Genomic DNA, 20805 nt, shown 5'->3' on the forward strand with positions numbered 1-20805 from the left:
TGTGATCACACTGAATCTTCTGTTATCTAAATTATTAAAACCATTTGTATAGAATGAAGAAATATAACTGTTTATATTAAACCATATTCACTAAATAGGTTTGTTTTTATAACACAAATGTAGGTTTTGACTGATAGGGTATGAGACAAACACACAACTCATCCTGCCCTGTATTTTTCTTTGTTAATGCCGGCGCACATCCTTCTGATTCCCCCCATTCTGCAAATTGTCACCATCACAAAAGTGCAAATTATCTTCATTTTTGGTATCTTTTTGCTGGGAGGAAGAGAAGAAGCTAAATGTATTATTCCCGATTGTGAACAACAAGTTTTATTGGGAAAATGCGTTAAATTTCTTTAATTCATTTTAAAAGGACCTTTCTGAGAAAGTGCAGTAGGCTACGAAAATGTATCTAAAGAAAGTTAGAAACAGCTGAGAACCAGTCATTGACATCTGTCAGTCTGAGAATGGTTACGAAGCCATTTCTCAGGCTTTGGGACTCCAGGGAACCACATTCAGAGCCATTATCCAAAAATGGAGAAAAGTTGTATATTGTGTTATGTAGCCTCCCAGGAGTGGTCAGCAAAAAATGACTCATTCAGGAGATCACAAAAGATCCCAGAACAACATCTAAAGACTGCACGTCCAACTTGTGTCAGGTATGGCCCTTATTCATCATTCAACAATGAGAAATAGTCTCTGCAAAAGTGACATCCATTGGAGAGTTACAATTGAGTAATCATTTAAAAACTGGATTTTGTATTTACATGGGTTTTCTTTGTCTTATATTAAAATTTGCTTCAGATTCAGAAACATGTAATTAAGACAAATACCAAATAACAATAATAATAAATTACGAAGGGGCAAATAGTTTAACATATGTATCCTCACTTCAATTTAACAGACAGCTCATGACACAACTGTAGCTTTAATGTGCTAGTTGTGACCACAGTGATTCAAACCATCAACAGATGCAAACCCAGTAGCATCACGTCTAAAAATATATCAACATTAACAGTTTGATTGTTTATATTTCTTGGATCTGGAAAAACAATCACAAATTAACAATTAACTCAGTACATATAGTACTATATAGTCAACATTAGCCACCTTGGATTCTATCAGGATTCTTACCAGTCCAGTGCTCACAATTAAAAAAATAAAGAAAAACATTAGGCTGAATGGCGTTTGTATTTTCCCTTACCAATCTCTGGGAGGGTTCTCGCTGAGTGCTACCAGGTTCCTCTAACATCCAAAGACATGCTAAAGATTATAAGTGACCATGTGAGTCCCATGACAGACTGGCAGCCTGTCCAGTGTGTGCCCGGGTTCTGATCTCATGACATTTATTCATTTATTTGTTATTTACTTAGTTAGTTATTTAAGGAAAATAAATAAATATCTCAAAATGCTTTGCATAGGACAATATAACTCTGTTCTAGATATAACAGATTTACTAAATTGAAAACTGCAACAATACATTACATTCAAAACAAATTATCTATATACTGCTGACACCTTAAATGGATCAAAATATAATATATTCAAGAATATGCAAATGAAAGTTACTTAAAAGGGAGTAATATGTCTACGATGTCTGTGTGTTAGTCAGAAGACAGATCAGCTCCAAAGATTTCCTCTTCAACATCAGTCATGTTAGCTCTGATACTGCTGCTGGCTGCTGGATCATGTGAGGAGCTTTTAGTGAATTCACTCGTATAAATATATTAGAAATGCTTAGTTATCAGATGAATGATGGAGATAATGTTAATTTCTGTTTCCACAGGTGTGTACAGTATTGATCTCATCCAGCCAGAATCAAGGTCTGTGCAGCCTGGACAGTCTTTGACCATCACCTGCCAGGTTTCTGGTTATTCTATGACTGATGACAGCTATGCAACAGGTTGGATCAGACAGCGTGAAGGAAAAGTAATGGATTGGATTTCTCATCAGTGGGGTACTAGTGGTCTTCGCCAAAATGATGCTTTAAAGAACAAGTTCAGCTACAGCAGAGACACTTCTGCCAGAACAGCAACAATAACAGGACAGAATCTGCAGACCGAGGATACAGCTGTTTATTACTGTGTGCGTGTTAGCGACACAGTGATCCAAAACACCAAGAGACCTGCACAAATACTCACAAACATGCACGACATACATGGTGTAAATTTGAATATCAACAATGAAATGAAAACAAAAAATGACATGAATTAACACTCATTGCTCACTTCTTCCTTAACACACAACTCCCAAGTATATGCATTTGATTAAGTTTAACACACAGCTGTGTGTGATTTATTCTTACTTCCAGTTATTAACAAATTCACACGTTGGAAGACTTTGTTGCAGTATTTTGTAAACCACAGGTTTTGTCCCTCTCAAGCTGCAGTGTTTAAAAAAAACATCTTAAAAAAACAGTAATATTCCGGCAGCTGGGGCGCCAAAATACTTCCGTAAAATAACAGAAAATAACTTTCTCATAAAAATACAGTTATTTTCAGTAATGAAAATAGAGTTTGTTGCGCTAATTTTACATGGGATTTTGCCTTTTCCAAGTACTTTTAGACATTAAATTAGGAACATTTTAATGTGAGTAAACAATGAAATTACCTATAAGCAAGGTCAATGAATGTGGCAATATGAATAATAATGCTTAAATTTACAGAAATATACAGTTAACAGTTGGGTTAAATAACATTATTTGAAGTAAAAAAGTTGTATATTCAATTATATTTGATGTAATACTACATTATACAGCACAAAATAATTAGATTTATCTATTAAAACATGCCAAAAATGTTTTAAAAAATGTGTTATAAAATTACAATTCACTGTTAATTTTACATAATATCACATGTAAATTTAGATTTTAAGTGTAACTTAACATAAATTTCCTGAATATTTACTGGACTTTCAGTTTGAATTAAGTGTGCTCCATGTAAGATTGTTGGTTTTATCTGTCACAAAACACCCAAAGAACCCTTATTAAACAAAACCCCTGATTATAATTACATCAAGATTATGTTCATTCTTGATCGTATGTTGTGTATGAGCAGTTTTTACATGCTTATTTTACTTATAAGACATGAGACATTGTTTCAATCATTAACATGGATTTTATTGACAAAAAGATAATCCTTCCTGGAACAATCCAAGAACAACTAACACTTATGCATAAACAAAGGCACGTAGAAAAAAGAATGTAATGCAAACGCACATTTGACCACAAAAGAAGGGGACGATGCCATCTCGAACGTTCATCTGCCTCCCCACATCTGGAGCAACGAAAAGGGGAATATTTGAGACACATAACCTGCAGATTTAGAAGAAGCTCTAGCTTTCTGAAAGTCTCACATTCAGGGCTGCTGCTGGCCATTTGGGTTCCCTTGGAGAAATTTGCAAAGTAATCATCTGCAAAGAACAACTCGAGTAAAACAAAAGCCTCATTGTTATGTTGATTATACTTAACTGATAAGTATTGATATGTTGTAAGTTGTCACTTTAACACAAACTTTTACCAAAATAACTGAACGAATGGGACTGTGTTTGCAGAGCAAGCACCACAAGTGTCAATGAATAGCCTATTACAATGAACTGAGATGAAGATAATACTTAAGACAATGCTACACCTAAAGCAGGACAACGTGACAGAGAGCCTGTCAGCAGACAGTAACATACCAACTGGCTAGCACTAATGCTAGCTAAATGTGAATAGGATTTGCAGCCTATATTTCATTTTTCCCCTATCAAGCGGGCCACCCGTGCTGTTGACATTAATTAACATTGGAGAGAAAGCAATGAGATTGAAAGTGGACGTGATGTAAAACATAGATTAGCCACCAAACACCCCAGAAGCTAACAGATATGTGATTACAGAATTCCCCACTCGCCCTGCGGGCTGTCTTCATCTTTCAAGTCCGGGTCCTCCACCAGAGCCCTGGGAGCTTGTGCAGTATCTTTCCTGATCCTAGGACTGCACACTTCTGGTCAAAGATCTCAGATGTCACTCACCAGTTAGAGGTTTACTGCTTTAAGTGCAGGGACCACTGTTGCCTTCACCCTCCACATCTCCCTGAGCTCTTCTCTCAGCCCTGGGTACATTATTTTTTAATCTTCCCATGTTTAATCCTTGTACAGCTTGGGTATGTCTGGTATGGTAGACCTGAGCTGGCTTCAGTCTTATATTTTCACATATACACTGCTCAAAAAATTGTTGGAACAAAGTCACAAAGTGCTGTACACAAAAAGAGTAAAATACATAATAACATTAAGTTAAGCAGAGTTGTGAAGACAACCAAACTAGACAGACCACAACTTTTAAATATTAATTTAACTCATATGTAACAGTGTGTAAATGTGTGTGTGAATGGGTGGATGACTGGTTGTGTAAAGCGCTTTGGGGTCCTTAGGGACTAGTAAAGCGCTATACAAATACAGGCCATTTACCATTACTTCTCCTGTCATTGATGATTCCTGGAGACTATGACAGTGTGATGTCTGTGATGCCGTGCGGCTCTTTTGGCTCGACTCACTAAAAAGAGCCGACTCTTTCGGCTCCCAACCGGCTCTTCAGGTTATTTTGTTGCTTTAATTAATTTATTATTAACAACAATATAAAATTATACACAAAAGGAACAGTAAAAAAAAGTGGTTTTATTTATATGTTTATATATAAATATATACGGTGGCCACTAGAGACAAAGCACGTACAAACTCCAAAACACATTTCGAACGTTAACTGAACTTCAAAAACAGAGCTACCTAGATCACTTAAATTACACAATTGAAAGCATATGTGTATTGTTTGTGTATTTATACACAATCACTTATATATATTCAAATAATTTAAAAAAAATGCTGCCCCTAGCATCCTGGAGCACTTCTGTTGTGTTTTGGAGTTTGTACGTGTTTCAGGGTTTGTATGTGCTTCGGAGTTTGTACGTGCTATGGAGTTTTTACATGCTTTGTCTCTAGGGGCCACCGTAAATATACTCTTATTTATTCACTCCACATAAAATGTAATAAATAAGAGTATAATACAAAAACCAACTATTTACATTTCAACTTTTAACTATTTACATTTTCAGCTTTTTCCTTTTAAACAAATTTAAAGTGAAACAACACAAAACACTGCAAACCACAAAACAATTAAATATAAATTAAAATATGAAAACAAAAAGGAGATGCACATTCTCTGTCATATAGGCCTGCATGAATAAACTTTATGAATCCTTTATAATCCGCAACTGAAAATAGTTGTGGATGATTACTATACCTTTCTAATGTGACGTTGTTGTCCCTGGCTCTCTTTCTCTTTCTTTCCCTCCGCTCTGTTCCTGTGCTACTGCCAGTGTAACTACCGCCCTTCCCCCCTCTCCCCAGCACAAGCACAAGGCTCGAGTGCGGAGTGAAGCGGAAAAAAAGAGGGTGAGAGAAAGAGAGAAAAGAAAACCATGGCTCGCATCGTTCATTTCAAAGAGTTGGCTCTAAGAGCCGTTTCGTTTGCGACTGACACATCACTAGTTGGTGGGTTGTTGTGGTGGTGTGATGTGCGGCTGGCAGCTTGGGAGCTGCAGCCAGTGTAAATAAATGGCTCAAAACACGGATCTGTGGTCCCGCCGTGCCTTATTCACGCCACAGACAGTTCTACATTTTCTGTAGTTATAAATTACTTAGGTTTATTTTTGGCTCTTTTCTTATCACTCTGGTTTTCTTCCAGGAGATTGCAGTCAGACTCTTAGTCTGAGTCTGAACCAATGCTAAAAAGGCCTGGACAAGCCCACAAACTGACCTGGACATATTGAGGCTGGTTCTGTCGGTACAGCTGGATCCAAAAAGCTGAAGAAGAAGCACAGAAGTGAGTTGCCTTCATTTCTGTCCAAAGCAGAAGACATAAATACTATTTCACATCCATCCAGATTCACTTCACCGCCTACAGAGACAATAACCAGATATATCTGCATGTAAACAGGCTGACTCTAGCTCTACAGTGACACAGAAAGCCACAGAGCTGCACAGAAAGCACAGCAGATGTCGCTGTTATCACTGATGGTAAGAATCCATATTGTATTACTTGTTTTAAAAACCTGTATATGAAATATATAATATAGGTATTTTTTAGTATTTTCTAAATATATTTAAGAAATACTCAAATTAAATTAAATTAAAAATTAGAAATATACTTTAATAGTATATAAGTGAGGTGTTCATTTGGTTTATAGTCAGAATTAACAAATAAATAGAGTAAAGATTATAATTTTAAAGTCATTTTACAATTTTTCAAATGACAGAATATACATTTCATTCTTCCCTCTAATGCCAGTATAGGTTCCCTTACAATACAGGGTTTTACAGACTTTGCTTTTTTGTATTATTGTTTGTCACTGTGATACACTGGCTGGCTGGGGGGCACTGTGATGTATAACCATACAAAAACATAAAGAAATACTGTACCTCATCCAATTTTATGATGTGTCTAACTAATTGAATATTTAGGTTAATAACCAGTTTAACGTCATTAGAGTTGATATCTATTTGGTTGTGATTCAGCAATTTGATTTGTGAGCAGCACTTTATTAATGTAAAACTATATTTTTGTATTTTCCAAAAGTTGATTCTGTTCATCTGGGCGTAGCGTTTTGTGGGAGAAAAACATTTTGTCACTCATCCAAGTGGATATATCTATATATCTATATCTATCTAGATAGATAGATATCTAGATAGATAGATCGATAGAGAGAGAGATACTATTTTGCTTTCAACAACAGTTCCCTGTATAATTAAGTGAAGACATTTGGCACCTTAAAATTTAAAGAGAGCATGTCCTGAGTTCTGAATGTAATAAACATGGAAAGCCTTTCAAGATGTTGCTCTGTTGTTAAGGTTCTTAACAACACTTGAAATCAAAGTACCAAAAATGTTTTCAGTTAAATTCTTGAGGTTTTCTGCTGTTTCTCTGTTCTTATATTATGTGTTTATATTATGTTCCTATATTCCTATGGCGATATATACAATTTTTTTCATCATCTAGAATATTTCAAACAACAAAAAGATATGTGTTTCCTTGGGTATCTCTAATAATGGATGGCAGCTGTGATATGTCACAGTGTATCTGGGGTGGCCACATTGATTCACACAGTTGCAAAAACCTCCTTAAGAAAGGCAAGGTCTTTGTGCTGTAAAGAGAATGTGTTTATGTGATATATACTGTAAGGAGAGCCTTTATTTAAACAGAATTTACTTCTCTGAGAAAGCTAACTATATTAATATTACTATGTATGGGGAAAAAATATAATTAGAAAGTATATATTTTATATATAATCTGCAAGTTCAACCAAAAGGTTTATGTAAAGATAGGGTGTAGGGTGGAGTTTTTGTGTAGGATTTCATCACAGTGGAGTATTACAACCACAGTGATTCATCCTGTGACCAAAACCTCCTGTCATTGAGTCATTTAATATGAGGATATTCTAAATTTCAACAAAAAATATTTGCATTATTTCTGATTATCAAACTCGCACACATCCACTGTTTCACTAACATGAATCACTATGGTATAAATGAAAGTGTTACTGACTACATACAGTAAGAGCAGTAGTTAAGAGCAACTGCAAAATTTAGAAAAATGATTACTTTGGACAAAAAAGACCACTCATTTGTCCCTTTTTGTTTAAAACCTTTATTTGAACATTTACTTCCAAACTATACACACAGTTTTATGGTTAAATGCCTGAACATCCAAATGATTTTAATTACTTAGTTAATAACTGGTATTCAAAACATTATTTAATTAGGATTCACGATTTAAAATAAAATAAATTATAATATGAATAATTATAATAAATTATAATATTAAATTAAATTATTTTTAAAAAAGAGTTACTGAGAGGTCAAACACACCGCTACTTAAGAAAATGCCAGCATGCGTTGCGCATGGAAAATAGAAAAAATAAACAACGGGAGTTGAATAAAACACACCGTATGATTAATAAAAAACAATGTTAGTTGAAAAAACTGTGTTCCCTTAAGTTGCATTTAACAGTGCATTTAACCTCTCAAGACCATTGTAATATATAGACCACAGCAGCTTCATGAATCTTAAGCACAATCATACAAAGGAAAAAAAATGGCAATACACTATTCAGAGTTTGTTCAGCCAGAGGTTTTTGTATGACTGTGTGCAACAGTGTATCGGGCCACAGTGATATCTGGCAATACAAAAACCTGTCCTGAGCTAAAATTATGCAGAAAGGCACGGACCCTCATAAAATAAGAGACTGGTTTATTCCACCACATTTCTAGACCCAGAAGAAAGATTGCAGACCACATTACATCGTAATAAAAAATGTTTATAAAAAATATGCAATTTTTAAATTGTGATCTGAAATCAAAGGAAAACATACCTCCGCTCCTCTTGTTACACTTTTTACAAAGTGTAACAACAGGAGCAGCTCTTGGAGACTGCAATCTTATTAGTATTATTATTATTATTATTATTATGCAAACATTATTTGGTCAGTCCTCATTCTTACTCAAAGGTCTTCAGATTTAGAACAGTTTATCATCTGCAATAAAAAATGTTAAAAACAAACCCTAGAGGTTTTTAAATCTCAGGTGAAATAATGGCTGAAAATGAACAAATCTGTGGACATTGATGTAAACCAGCCTGCTTTTGCTGTGGCTGGATAACACACTATTTCTAACATGCATGGCCATGTATTTTCTGTTATTAGTTATAGTAATTCTCTCTCTCTCTCTCTCTCTCTCTCTCTCTCTCTCTGTGTTTGTGTGTGTGAACTGACTCATTTAATCTTTGCTGTATTTTATTTTTTAACTCCAACTATAGAACAACAACAGCATTATTTCATCATGTAACATTGTATTTTGTGCTGTCCTTGTTTAAATAAACGTAACTAAGTAATAGGGCTGCACAATTAATCGTTAGAAAATCGCGATCTTGATTCATACTTATGTGCGATCTCATTTCCAAATGACAACGATTAAAAAAAAAAAAAAAAGATGACGACCACGATTGTACCGCATTTTGATCTGGGACGTAATCTGCATGAAAACAAGCGCTCACTCTTCCTGCTCAACAAATGACAAGGGCGGAGCCTTATACAATGTGATACAGAAGCTGTGCCGTGTGATGCTAAAATTAGCAGGGAAAAAACAACGGAGAGCACGTCAGGGATGACGAGAAAGTGACAGGAGAAAATCCGTCCCGGTTAACCACCCAAACATCAATAACGGGAACCTTATACAGCGCTTCCCTATACACGTCGAACTCCCGCAGGCACAAAGAAATTACGGAGGTTATTACTTATCACCTGACCACAGATATGGCTCCCATCAACACTGTGCAAAACGAGGGATTTAGGAAAATGATCAACACCCTAGACAAATGCTACACTGTGCTGTCCCGCAACTATTTTTCTATTGTTGCACTACCTGCTCTATACACGCAGTGTCGAGCAACGGTGGAGACGGAATTTCAAGCAGTACAACATTTTGCGGCAACAACAAAACGTGAGACATTTGTTGTTTTTATGTTTATTTCAGTCTCAACTGTTACCAAGTTGATGTGCAGTTAATAAGTGTAATAAATATTTATACTGGAAAAGAGAATCGTGAGAGAATCGTGATCTCAATTCTAAGCCAAAAAAATCGTGATTCTCATTTTATGCAAAATCGTGCAGCCCTACTAAGTAATCAGCTCATCTACACCATGGCAGCAGTGATCAGTACGATGCTTAGCTACAAAATGAACAGCCACAAGGAGCAGTTCCCTCCATGGAGGAAACTAGAAGCAAAGACCAAAGTAGAATGGAGGGAAGTTAGCCAACTATCCAAGTTGCAGAAAGGTGCGATGAAGAAGGTGCCTATGAACTACACCAAACTGTCCATAGGCCTTGGAAAATGCCATGTGACCAATATGTAGCCAGGTGAAAGGTCGGTATTATGGGACATGCCACTGGATGGCGCCGTTTCTTTTGGGGTACCTCTGAGAGCGCAACGGACGATGGGGATCTACAGAAACATTCATGGAAGTGCTAGCTTGCATTGGTGTAATGTGGGTGTGTAATGCCGTTTTTCGCTGCATGGTTTGTTTTAAACGCAAAGTGTGGAACAGTTAAGGCACCAGGAGTTGCTGCAACTGACTTCGCCGTTCATCTCAGAGGGCTCTGTATTCCGTTTTTCTGCTGGATTAAGGCACTGTATGTATTTGAGTTCACACTTGTATTATAATATCTCTGTGGGTAAGAGGGAAAATGTACCTTTGTTAACTGTTTAATTTTGGCTCTGTATTTTAGCAGGAACAACCACTACAGTTATTATTGCGCTGCTAAGTTTGTTTTGTTTCTGGATGGGTTTATATCAGTCACAAATTGACGCTAGACATCTTTGAGTTCCAGACGCTGATAAAGTTGGGAAAATAACCTGCAGTAGCAGTGGGTTACCAGTGCACAAAGTTGTTACTGAATAACAACTGTCTGTAACAATTTTATTTCTTTATTTTGACAACCTTTTTATTTTCTTCTGAGCACTTACTTTGTCATTCAGATTAAAAGAACCCCAAAGATAATCTGTGTTCTGAGCTGGTTAATTTAACCAGGCTAGAAATACATCAATAAAAGAAATTCCAATACATCTGTAACATGCATCGCTCTAATAGAATATTAGGGTCAACAGTATCAAACGCTGCACTGAGATCTAGGCGTACAAGCACAGAGATGAGTCCACTGTCAGAGACCATACGATTACTTGTAAGCTTCACTAAAGCTGTTTCAGTGCTGTGAACTCTGAATACTGACTGAATCTCTTCAAATAAGCCATTCCTCTGCAGATGATCTGTTAGCTGTTTGACAACTACACTTTCAGATAAAAATGAAGGTTAGAGATTGGCTATAATAAGCTAAAACAGCTGAGCCAAGAGATGGCTTTTTAAGTAAAGTTTAACTGTGTAACTACTGCCAGTTTGAAGGCCTGTGGTACATAGCTGATTATTAGAGATAGGTTGATCATATTTAATATTGAAGCATTAATTAATGGCAGGACTTCTTCGAGCAGCCTTGATGGAAGGAAGTCTAAAAAGAGAGGTTGATTGTTTGGAGGAAGTAATTACTGAATAAAATCAGAAAGATCAATTGGAGAAAAAAGTATCTAAATGAATATCAACAGTACTGAAGGTAGTTGTAGAGAATGTTACATCTGAGAGATGATTATGAGTAATTTTTTCACTAATAGTTAAAATTTTACTTGTGAAGAAATTCATGAAGTCATTACTAGTAAACATTAAAGCAATGGTTGGCTCAACAGTGCTCTGACTTTTTGTCAGCTTGCTAAAATGCTGAAGATAAACAGAGGGTTGTTCTTATTTTCTTCAATCACTGATGATTAGTAAGATGCTCTAGCTTAACTAACATCATTTAACTCAGGGGTGTCAAACTCAAATACACAGTGGGCCAAAATTCAAAACTGGAACTAAGTCGCGGGCTAACGTTAATATTTATTGAAATATATTTATTCCTCCAGATATAAGAATGAATCTTTTCTTATGGACTCAAACACGTTTTGCTGAAAAACTGAATATGGAACAAGCAAAGCTTAATACCAAACAATGTATATATTAGCTGTATAATACCAGTAGGCCAGCTCTAATAGTAATTTGGTATGGCTTTGCGGGCCAAGTGTAATTAGGCTGCGGGCCAAATTTGAAACTAATTAAAATGTACAGCTCTGCTATCACTTCCAACATAAATGAAGATAGAAAACTAAACAGCAGTGGCGTTTGCAGGGTTACTGAAGTTGGACTACCTGGTATATAATGTTGTGCTACGTGATTGCTAGCGACACAGCTATGTTAGCATGACATTAGCACAGTGAAGCTGGAGGATGAACGCTAACTTTTTTCCACTCGATAAAAGTTAACGTGAGGGATTCTGGTGGCCAGGGACAAATGCAATCGCATAGCAGGATGCTGTAAACGGGCCAAACTTCAGTCAGGAGAACAACTGAGATTATTCATCCACAATACGAGGTTAGTTATTAATATACTGCAACAACATGGGAATAGAGCAGCTGCGAGAGAATTCAACATTAATGAATCAATGTTAGGGAAGTGGAGGAAGCGCAGTTTTTGGCTTTCCCCATATTTCAACAGTGCTTCATCTCTTTGCTATGACTGTCGCTCAGCATAATTGCAGATGATAATAGTTGTAGCCGCTGTGATGCTGTCAACCAAAACAGGTGCAGCTTGATGACATCATCAACATGCGCTATCGCGATAGAGCGATATAATCAAAATCTCTATCGTTGGCCAAATTTATATAGTTTCTATCGTATATCGTTTATATCGCCCACCCCTAGTTGGAATGGATGTTTGTTTCTGTGTGTGCCTGTATGTCTGTGTCCACATGTCAGGTTGGGTATCAGACGCCACCTCTCTAGGGACATTTCAGGCCCTCCAATGTATGCGTCAGGCGTTGTGTGGAGGCGAGGAAGAAGGAACCCAAACGCAAGACTGGCAGGTAGGTGAGGTTTATTATAAGGAGTGGGTGAACGGACACTGACTGGCTGGACAACTGAATGGCGGACTGAACTGAGGGAACACACGGGAAGGACAACATAACATCAATGACATGACAGTGAACGAGTAGAAACAGAGGGCTTAAATACACAGACTGATGAGGATGATAATGAGAGACCAGTGAGTACACAGCTGAACATAATCTGGCTAATGACACAAGACGAGCTGACACAGGAAAAGCAGGAAGTGAGCACATGGAAGTGGCAAAATAAACTGAACATGAACAAAACTGAAAACACTGGGTCACCGACCCAGGAACCCTGACAGTATGGAGGCCTATCTCCCCCACCACTTCCCCTGCTGGTGGCAGACGCCCGCAGACTTCAGTGCGTTGGTGGTTTTTTTTGTGTCTGGGGATGGGCATCCAGGTACCCGCCAGCTCACTCCTTGGTGGCTGCTTAACGGGGCCTGGAGCCTGGGGCTTGCTCGGGCCACATCGGGGGTGGGGTACCCTCGGCCTCTTGGCCTGGGGCTTGGTCACTCTGGCGCAGCTGGCTGCCGGCGGAGCTCGCGGGCACGTCACTGCAACCCCCCCCCCCCGGCTTCTGCTCCGCGGCTGCTGAGTGAGCCCTCATCTGGGACTCTCCTCAGCTCTTTCTGGGACAGTGGCGCAGCTGCCCCTCTGTTAGTCTTCCTTGGTCTCTCGTGTTCTGAGGGCCTCTGGATGTCTGGAGTCTTGATCTCCTCCATACCTGCTTCATGCCCTGGTGGACGGGGCTGTGGCTCCCCACACCCTCTAGCAGATCATTACATGAAGGAACCTTTTAAAAACAAGCACATTCATGCTCACAGGTGTACACACGGGTGCTCACACAAACAAACTACACCCTTTTTGGCTCCTACCTCAAAGCACACTGTGCGCTGTCGATCTTACGTGCTCCACAACAATGTTTAATATTTAGTATTTACTGTTATATCCCCATAGATCATCATGATGTTGTTTATTATGTTGCTCTTTTTTTTCTTCTGCTTGATTTCTCTTTTTTCTTTCTCAACAGGTGATCCAGGTCATTGATATATGTATATTTTTGTCTGCTTATTTTGTTGGTTTTTGTTTTTTCCCCGTCCCTCTTCTCCGCTGTTTTTTTTCCCCCTCTTTCTTTCCCCCAGTTAAGTCTGCCCCGTATTTAGCAAGTGAAAATAAAATAAAATAAACAGTAAAAGGTGAATCAAAGAGACCATTACGGCAAGTCTGAGATGGTCCATTTGGTAAAGTAAATCCGTTCGGCGTCTTTCTTTGCCTTTAGACAATAATTCTGATGGCAAAAGAGTCAAACGGGACAGGCAGAAAAAAATAATAATAAACTGGTGTATAAGACTGGAAGAATAAAGAAAGGATATTTTGTTATACAAGTTGTCTTTTCTCAAATGTAGCATACAGATGGAAATTGAAACTAATACTCTAACATCAATATTCTAACATTTTAGAACTGCACAAAGTAAGTAAAAAGTAAAATTTTATTTATATAGCACATTTCTAGATAAAAGATCACAAAGTGCTTTACAAGGTATAAAACAAAAACAGTCACAAGTTAACAAAATGCAGTTTTAAAAAGATGTGTTTTTAGCTGTTTTTTAAAAACTAATCACTGAGTCTGCAGATCTTAAGTTCTGAGGAAGAGAATTCCACAATCTGGCGGCCACAGTGGCAAAAGCTCTATCACCCTTGGTTTTCAGTCTTGTATATTGAATAACAAGTAGGCCCTGATCACAAGACCTCAGGGACCTACTAGGGGCATAGGACTGTAAAAGTTCAATGATGTACGCTGATGCTTGTTCTTGAAGAGCTTTAAATGTCAGAACCAGAATCTTAAAATGAACTCTGAATTCAACGGGGAGCCAGTGCAGCTGTATAAGCAATGGTGTTACATGAGAGTATTTCGATGTTTTTGTCAGAAGCCTTGCTGCAGCATTTTGGACAATCTGCAGACGCTTCAGGGAGTTTTTGTTTAGACATGTAAACAGTGAATTACAGTAGTCCAATCGTGACTGAACAAACAGACTTCTTTTCAGAATTTACGATGGCAAAAAGTATTTATGATTTTTTTTTTCTAAGTATTTTTTATTCATCTTTAAGCGTGAAAAGATGAATAAAAATACCTAAGAAAAAATCCTGTTTGAAGTTGTCATAATTCATGCATGTCAGGGTTAAATAACAGTAATTACGATGAAGCATGTCATACATCTATAGCAACATTAAACGACCAGTGGGTGGCAGGGTATGGAGTGACACATCAGTGTCCAATGTAGTGGTTTTGTGCAAGTATACCATCAACACTGACACAAATACAAGAAAACAGCCTCTGAATAGCTATTCTATGACAAAAACATCCTTCTGCTGGGAACAAAGTGGTCAGTAAATAAAGAAACACTGGCAGTTAAAGACATCTGCTTCCTGTATCTGCTTCCTCTTGACAAAGTCTTTCTGAAAAGTCTTGCATGAAGTCTTTTTCATGACAGTTTTAGTATTCAGCAAAATGAGTGGCCATGTTTTGAATTCTGCATACAAAAACATAATAACATCATGTTATTGTTATGAGGACTAGCAAGGGCACAAATATTCATTATAGAAAAGATATAGAGTTAAGATATTTTGAATAATAACATTTTTAAAAGACTACCCATAGAACAGCATATACATATCAAATACAGTATAAGAACAAGAAGCACAGAAATAATAATTACTGCAATAAATTGAAAAGCACTAACTTCTGCTGCAACTAATCTGACAGAGTTTGAGCTTTTAGGACAGGTGTAATTGCAGTAGTGTCACTATTTTTTTATAAAGATGGGGTTTGCTTTAATTACAGTTTAATTAACTCATTTTATTCATTCAGTTTAGTTTGATTTGACAGATAATACAAATGGGAGGAAATATCTGTATTACCAAAATCACTGACGTTTTATTCTTTTGTTTTTCTTTTCAATATTATTTCCATGGATGATTTCTTGAGAGCCTGACTGTAAACCAAGTTTCCAAGTGGGAACAATAAAATGACCAAACCACAAATTATTATTATTTTTGTATTTTTCTTTGAAAGTTTTAAATATGAAAGAATATCTACTTTACTGCTTATTGGTTTAAATATAAGCAGAAAATATGCCACAATGGCAACTACATGTGGCATATTGTATTACTGTCTGTCACTGTGTATATAACTGGGATGGCCACAGTGATTCACACAGTGACAAAAACATCCTTATGAGAGTAAAGGTACGTTTGCCGTAGAAAACGATGTATATGTAATACATATATAAGGGGACCTTGATTAATATATAGTCAGCTCTTTAGCATATCCTTATCCTTACCAGAATTTCTTACAATCGAGAAGAAAGATGTTACATAACAATCAACATCAAATGATTGACTTTTTTGGCCACTAAATGTTGGGAATTCACACACACACACACACACACACACACACACACACACACACACACACACACACACACACACAGAGAGAATGGGGATAAAACAACTATTAGGGCTCACAGTAATTATAGATATTAGATGTGGTGCAGTTGTACTGTACCAAATTTTTTGTTGCGTTTTATCATGTGCATGATAAGGGCCACAACTACAGATCCTTACCAAAGAAGACCAGTTAAGCTCTGCGGGTGTGGGTCACAATCAGCCAGGGTTTTGGGTGCGCTGATTGTGAAACCTAGACCCACCTGCTTTCACACCTTGGCTCACGTGATTAGGTAGAGGATCATCAGGGGGTCCTTTTGCCCCTTTTTGGGGAGATACTCCCACGGGGTTTAAATCTGGGACTCTCCACCATTTTACCCTAGAACTGAAGAAGCTTCTCGGATGAGAGGTGAAACATCTTCAAGCAACTTAAAGAAGTCCAGACGCTTTTCTTTCCAAGCCTCTTAGACTACGATGACCTGGATGACTAAGAACCTTCACAGACAATACCCAAAATAGGCTTTACTTTCTAAGAAAGTTAAAGCAAGCTCACCTCCCTTGTCAACTGCTGACCAACTTCAACAGTCAACAATTGAAAGTCTTTAGACTTACTGTTGCATGTTGTGGTTCGCCAGCTGCAGAAACCTAAAAGGATCCGCAATGGGTGGTGAATGCAGCAGAGCGTATCATTAGTGCAACTCTAACCCCCCTCAGTGATATTCACACTAAATACCCAATAAAGTTCAGAACCAATAGATTAATAAACAGTTCATTTCAACTGGCAATACCCATCCCTAAGATAATTTAATTGAATCTGGAAACACATTTTTAACATGCCATTCTATCCTCCTGTGACACTCTGCATTTTTGTGTTTATTTGGTAAATACTGTCTTGGATATTGTTGCTCCTCTAAAAATTAAGCATTCTAAGACAAAGCTTGAACCCTGGTTGAACGATGAAACCCGTGCTGCGAGGCGTGAATGTCGTAGGGCTGAGCGGAGATGGAAAAAAGATAACTTACAGGTCTCTTTACAAAGTTTAAGAGAGTGCTGGGCCTTATATCAGCTTACAATAAAACAAGCAAAGCGGAAACACTTTGCAAACATTATTATGGTGAATTATCAGAAACCACATATATTGTTTAAGTCAATTGAGACTCTTTTAAGCCCTCCCTCTGCTCTTAGTTTTGAGCCTTCACTTGAAATGTGTGAAAGGTTTCTGCACTTCTTTATAAACAAGGTAGCCTCGGCTAGGGCGCAGATTATTTTGCCCACATCTGACCCCTCTGACCCTTCCAATTTGCTCAGCTGTCTTTCAACAGTTTGAGTCAGTTACTCTTGCTCAGCTACAGGAGGTGGTGGATCATTTAAAGCCTGTAGGCTCACCTTATGATCCTATCCCTCCCCTTTTTCTGAAAGTTTTTTCTACCATAGGTCCAACCATTTTAACCATTTTAAATAGCAGCCTTACTTCAGGTATGGTTCCAAAGAATTTCAAAGATGCAATTGTGCAACCACTTTTTAAGAAACCTGGGCTAGATACAAACGCTGTTGAGAACTTTAGACCAATATCTAAGCTGCCCTTTTTATCTAAAGTCTTAGAAAAAAAATTGTATATGACCAATTGATCTCATACTTGAATGCACAAAATGTTCAGGAGACTTTTCAATCTGGTTTTAAAGCAATGCATAGCACTGAATCAGCACTTTTAAGAATTTTTAATGATATATTTTTATCACGTGATTCTGGTGAAAGTGTCATTCTTATTTTACTCGATTTAACTGCTGCATTTGACACTAGACCATGAAATTTTAATCTCACGTTTGGAGCAGTGTGTCAGTATAACAGGTGTGGCTCTGAAATGGTTCAGGTCTTACTTAACAAACCGAACCTTTTCAGTTCGCTTAGGAAACTGCGAGTCCTCCCGTGCTCCGTTGTCTCATGGAGTACCACAGGGTTCCATTCTGGGCCCTATCCTGTTTTCACTTTATTTACTTCCATTGGGCTCAATTTTTAGAAAACACAGACTCTCGTTTCACTCTTATGCAGATGACTGCCAGATTTATGTTCCTCTTAAAAAGAAAGATGGGTCGTCTGTAGGGATGGGTACCGGTGTCCAGTGCCATGATGGCACCGGTTCTGACATAAACGGTAGTAACCAGACCGAAAAGCAGCGCACATTTCGGTGCTTTTTTTTTCCTGAGCTGTGATACACTTCTAGCCAATCATTTTACGTTTCCGAGGATAGTAGGCGGGGCCAGGTACGTACGTTCTTTTAGAGCAGAGCTACAGATTAAAAATGCCCAAGGCGAAGCGGTCAAAAGCCTGGCTGTACTTCACAGCAAAATATGCAAACTCAGCAGCCTGCAACAGGTGCTTTAAGCTGATACTGTGATACTGTCAAAGGAGGTAACACCTCAAATCCGATGAAACACCTGGCGACGCATAGCGTTTTTTTTTAAAAGCCCAGAAATGCGCTGTGTGATAGCTTGCTGCGAGACCTCACACCGAGCACATTTACTGCGGTTGTTGCCTGTTATCGGACCCGGAGTTAGCAACATCCCCCAAAAACACGAAGAGGAGAGTCCTGGCCCCTAGCCCTGCCAGTGTAGCAGAAATGATGACGGATCATGATGGCAGCAGCAGCCGTTCTTCTCTGCGTGAGTAGCTTAATGTTGTTCGTGTGTAATTTACGTTGAGTAGGCTAACCATGTTATTACATTAATGCATGTAAGGTGAACTAGCAAACATCATCATAGCTACATGCAGCTGTCCTCTTGTTTGATGGCAGATACTCCCTTCAAAAAGCCAAAAAGGCTAAAATGACCAAAGAAAAAGTGGAAAACAGTTAAACATGAGAGGTTTAGGACAAAGTTTGTGTTTTTTTCCATTGTTTAAGCACTGCTTCCAGCCAAGAGTGATACCATATATGCCCCATAGCTGCAGAAAAGGCTAACATTGTTATCTTTTTACAAAAAACGAGCTGAACATGAGAGGTTTTTGGACCAATTTTGTGTTCTCCATTCTTTAAGCACCGGTTTGAGCACCGTTTGAGCACCGGCACCGTTTCAAAGTACCGGTTTGGCACCGGTATCGGATAAAACCTAAACGATACCCATCCCTAGTAGTCTGTAAATCGTTTACAAACATGTCTGGAGGACGTCAAGTCGTGGTTGGTGCTAAACTTCCTTTGTTTTAATGATTCTAAAACTGAAGTAATGGTGTTCAGACCTGCCTCCACTGCTGTTCCGTGTGTTGATTTGCAATTTCTGAAATCATTCTGTAAACCAGAGATTGTTAATCTGGGTTTTAAAATGGATCCTGAGCTTAAACTTGAAAGCCAGATCGGGTTGGTTGTAAGGTCTAGTTTCTTTCATCTGAGACCACTGGCCAAAATTAAGCACTTTCTTTTACGAGACAGCAATTTGAAACAGTAATCCACGCTTTTGTAACCGTTCGGCTGGATTACTGTAATTCTCTTTATTTTGGGGTGAGTCGATCTTCTGTTTTTCGACTGCAGTTAGTCCAGAATGCTGCTGCACACCTTTTAACTGGCACTCGTAGATACGAGCATATCACCCCAGTTTTATATTCACTTCATTGGCTGCCCGTGCATTTTAGGATCCATTTTGAGCTGCTTTTATTTGTTTTTAAATGTTTGTCCAATGCTGCCCCTCTGTACCTCTCTGAGCTTCTTCATCCATACATACCTCCCCGGTCCCTCAGGTCGGCAGACCAGCTCCTCCTGAGTGTGCCCAGGACTAATTGTAAGCTCAGAGGGGATCGGGCGTTTGCTGTGGCAGCACCAAAATTGTGGAATGAGTTGCCTTTACATGTTAGACAGGCACCTTCCTTATCTGTTTTTAAATCACGTCTTAAAACATTTATTTACCTTGGCTTTTAGCACAGCAGGACTTGTTGATGTCTCTTAATATGTTTCTTATTAATTATAATTTTTTTTAATTTTAAGATATTTTATATGTAATTTAAACTGTTTCCTCTGTTTTATATTTGTAGCACTTTGGTCAACATTGTTGGATGTAAAGTGCGTTATAAATAAAGATGCTATGCTATACTACCAAACTGGGTTTACCTTTATTTATTTTATATTTATGCTATAGTCTACTTTTGTCTTTTGCTTTCAACCTATAGCTGCTTAATGGTTCTTCATTGTTTTGTGAACAATGACATAAAAATGTTATATGTCATGCCATAGTAGCCACTTCTTATATGCATAACTGCGATACATTTCATAACTTTGAACATTGCCATTGCGGTGGATTTTTGTATGACATGCATACCTATATATCTATCTGCACTGAACATATATACTGTAACTCATGTAGAGTCTTAGGCATGAAATGTTTAGCCCTCACACAGACACAATTATAAACGTTTTTCATGCAGCACATTCAAACATATGTCTCTTAGAAAATAGTTATATGGTAACAGAGATACTGAAAACAACATACTGAAATCAATGCATGGATTATGTGATCACACACACACACACACACACACACACACACACACACACACACACACGTTTTAACCTAAAGATATTTGTTTAGCATGATAGTCTAGCGTTGCATTACGGTGCTGCATTGTGACCACAATAATAAAAGACAGGCAAAAACCTAAACTCAACTAAGAAAGACAGGTGATGCTGGTACTGAAAATGAGCACCTGCAAAATTAACTGAGTGAGCATTTCATATATGAACTTGAAGAGGGATATTTTCTGCAGTTCTCCTTTCTCTGTTTCCGACTATATGGTACACTTGTGGCTAATACTAATTACTTAC

The 20805-nt window shown here is 37.9% G+C and overlaps 1 protein-coding gene across 1 annotated transcript in view; it reads left to right on the top strand.

Moving 5' to 3' along the window:
* The window catches only part of LOC146575960 (immunoglobulin mu heavy chain-like), a 526942-nt gene that overhangs the window by 449430 nt on the left and 56707 nt on the right, over positions 1-20805 (top strand). The window lies entirely within an intron of this gene.

This window comes from Mchenga conophoros, linkage group LG4 (genome assembly GCF_057382185.1).
Source record: "Mchenga conophoros isolate Kocher_MC1m ecotype Shallow Benthic linkage group LG4, M_conophoros_male_GT1.1, whole genome shotgun sequence".
In the NCBI taxonomy this organism is placed as follows: domain Eukaryota; kingdom Metazoa; phylum Chordata; class Actinopteri; order Cichliformes; family Cichlidae; genus Mchenga; species Mchenga conophoros.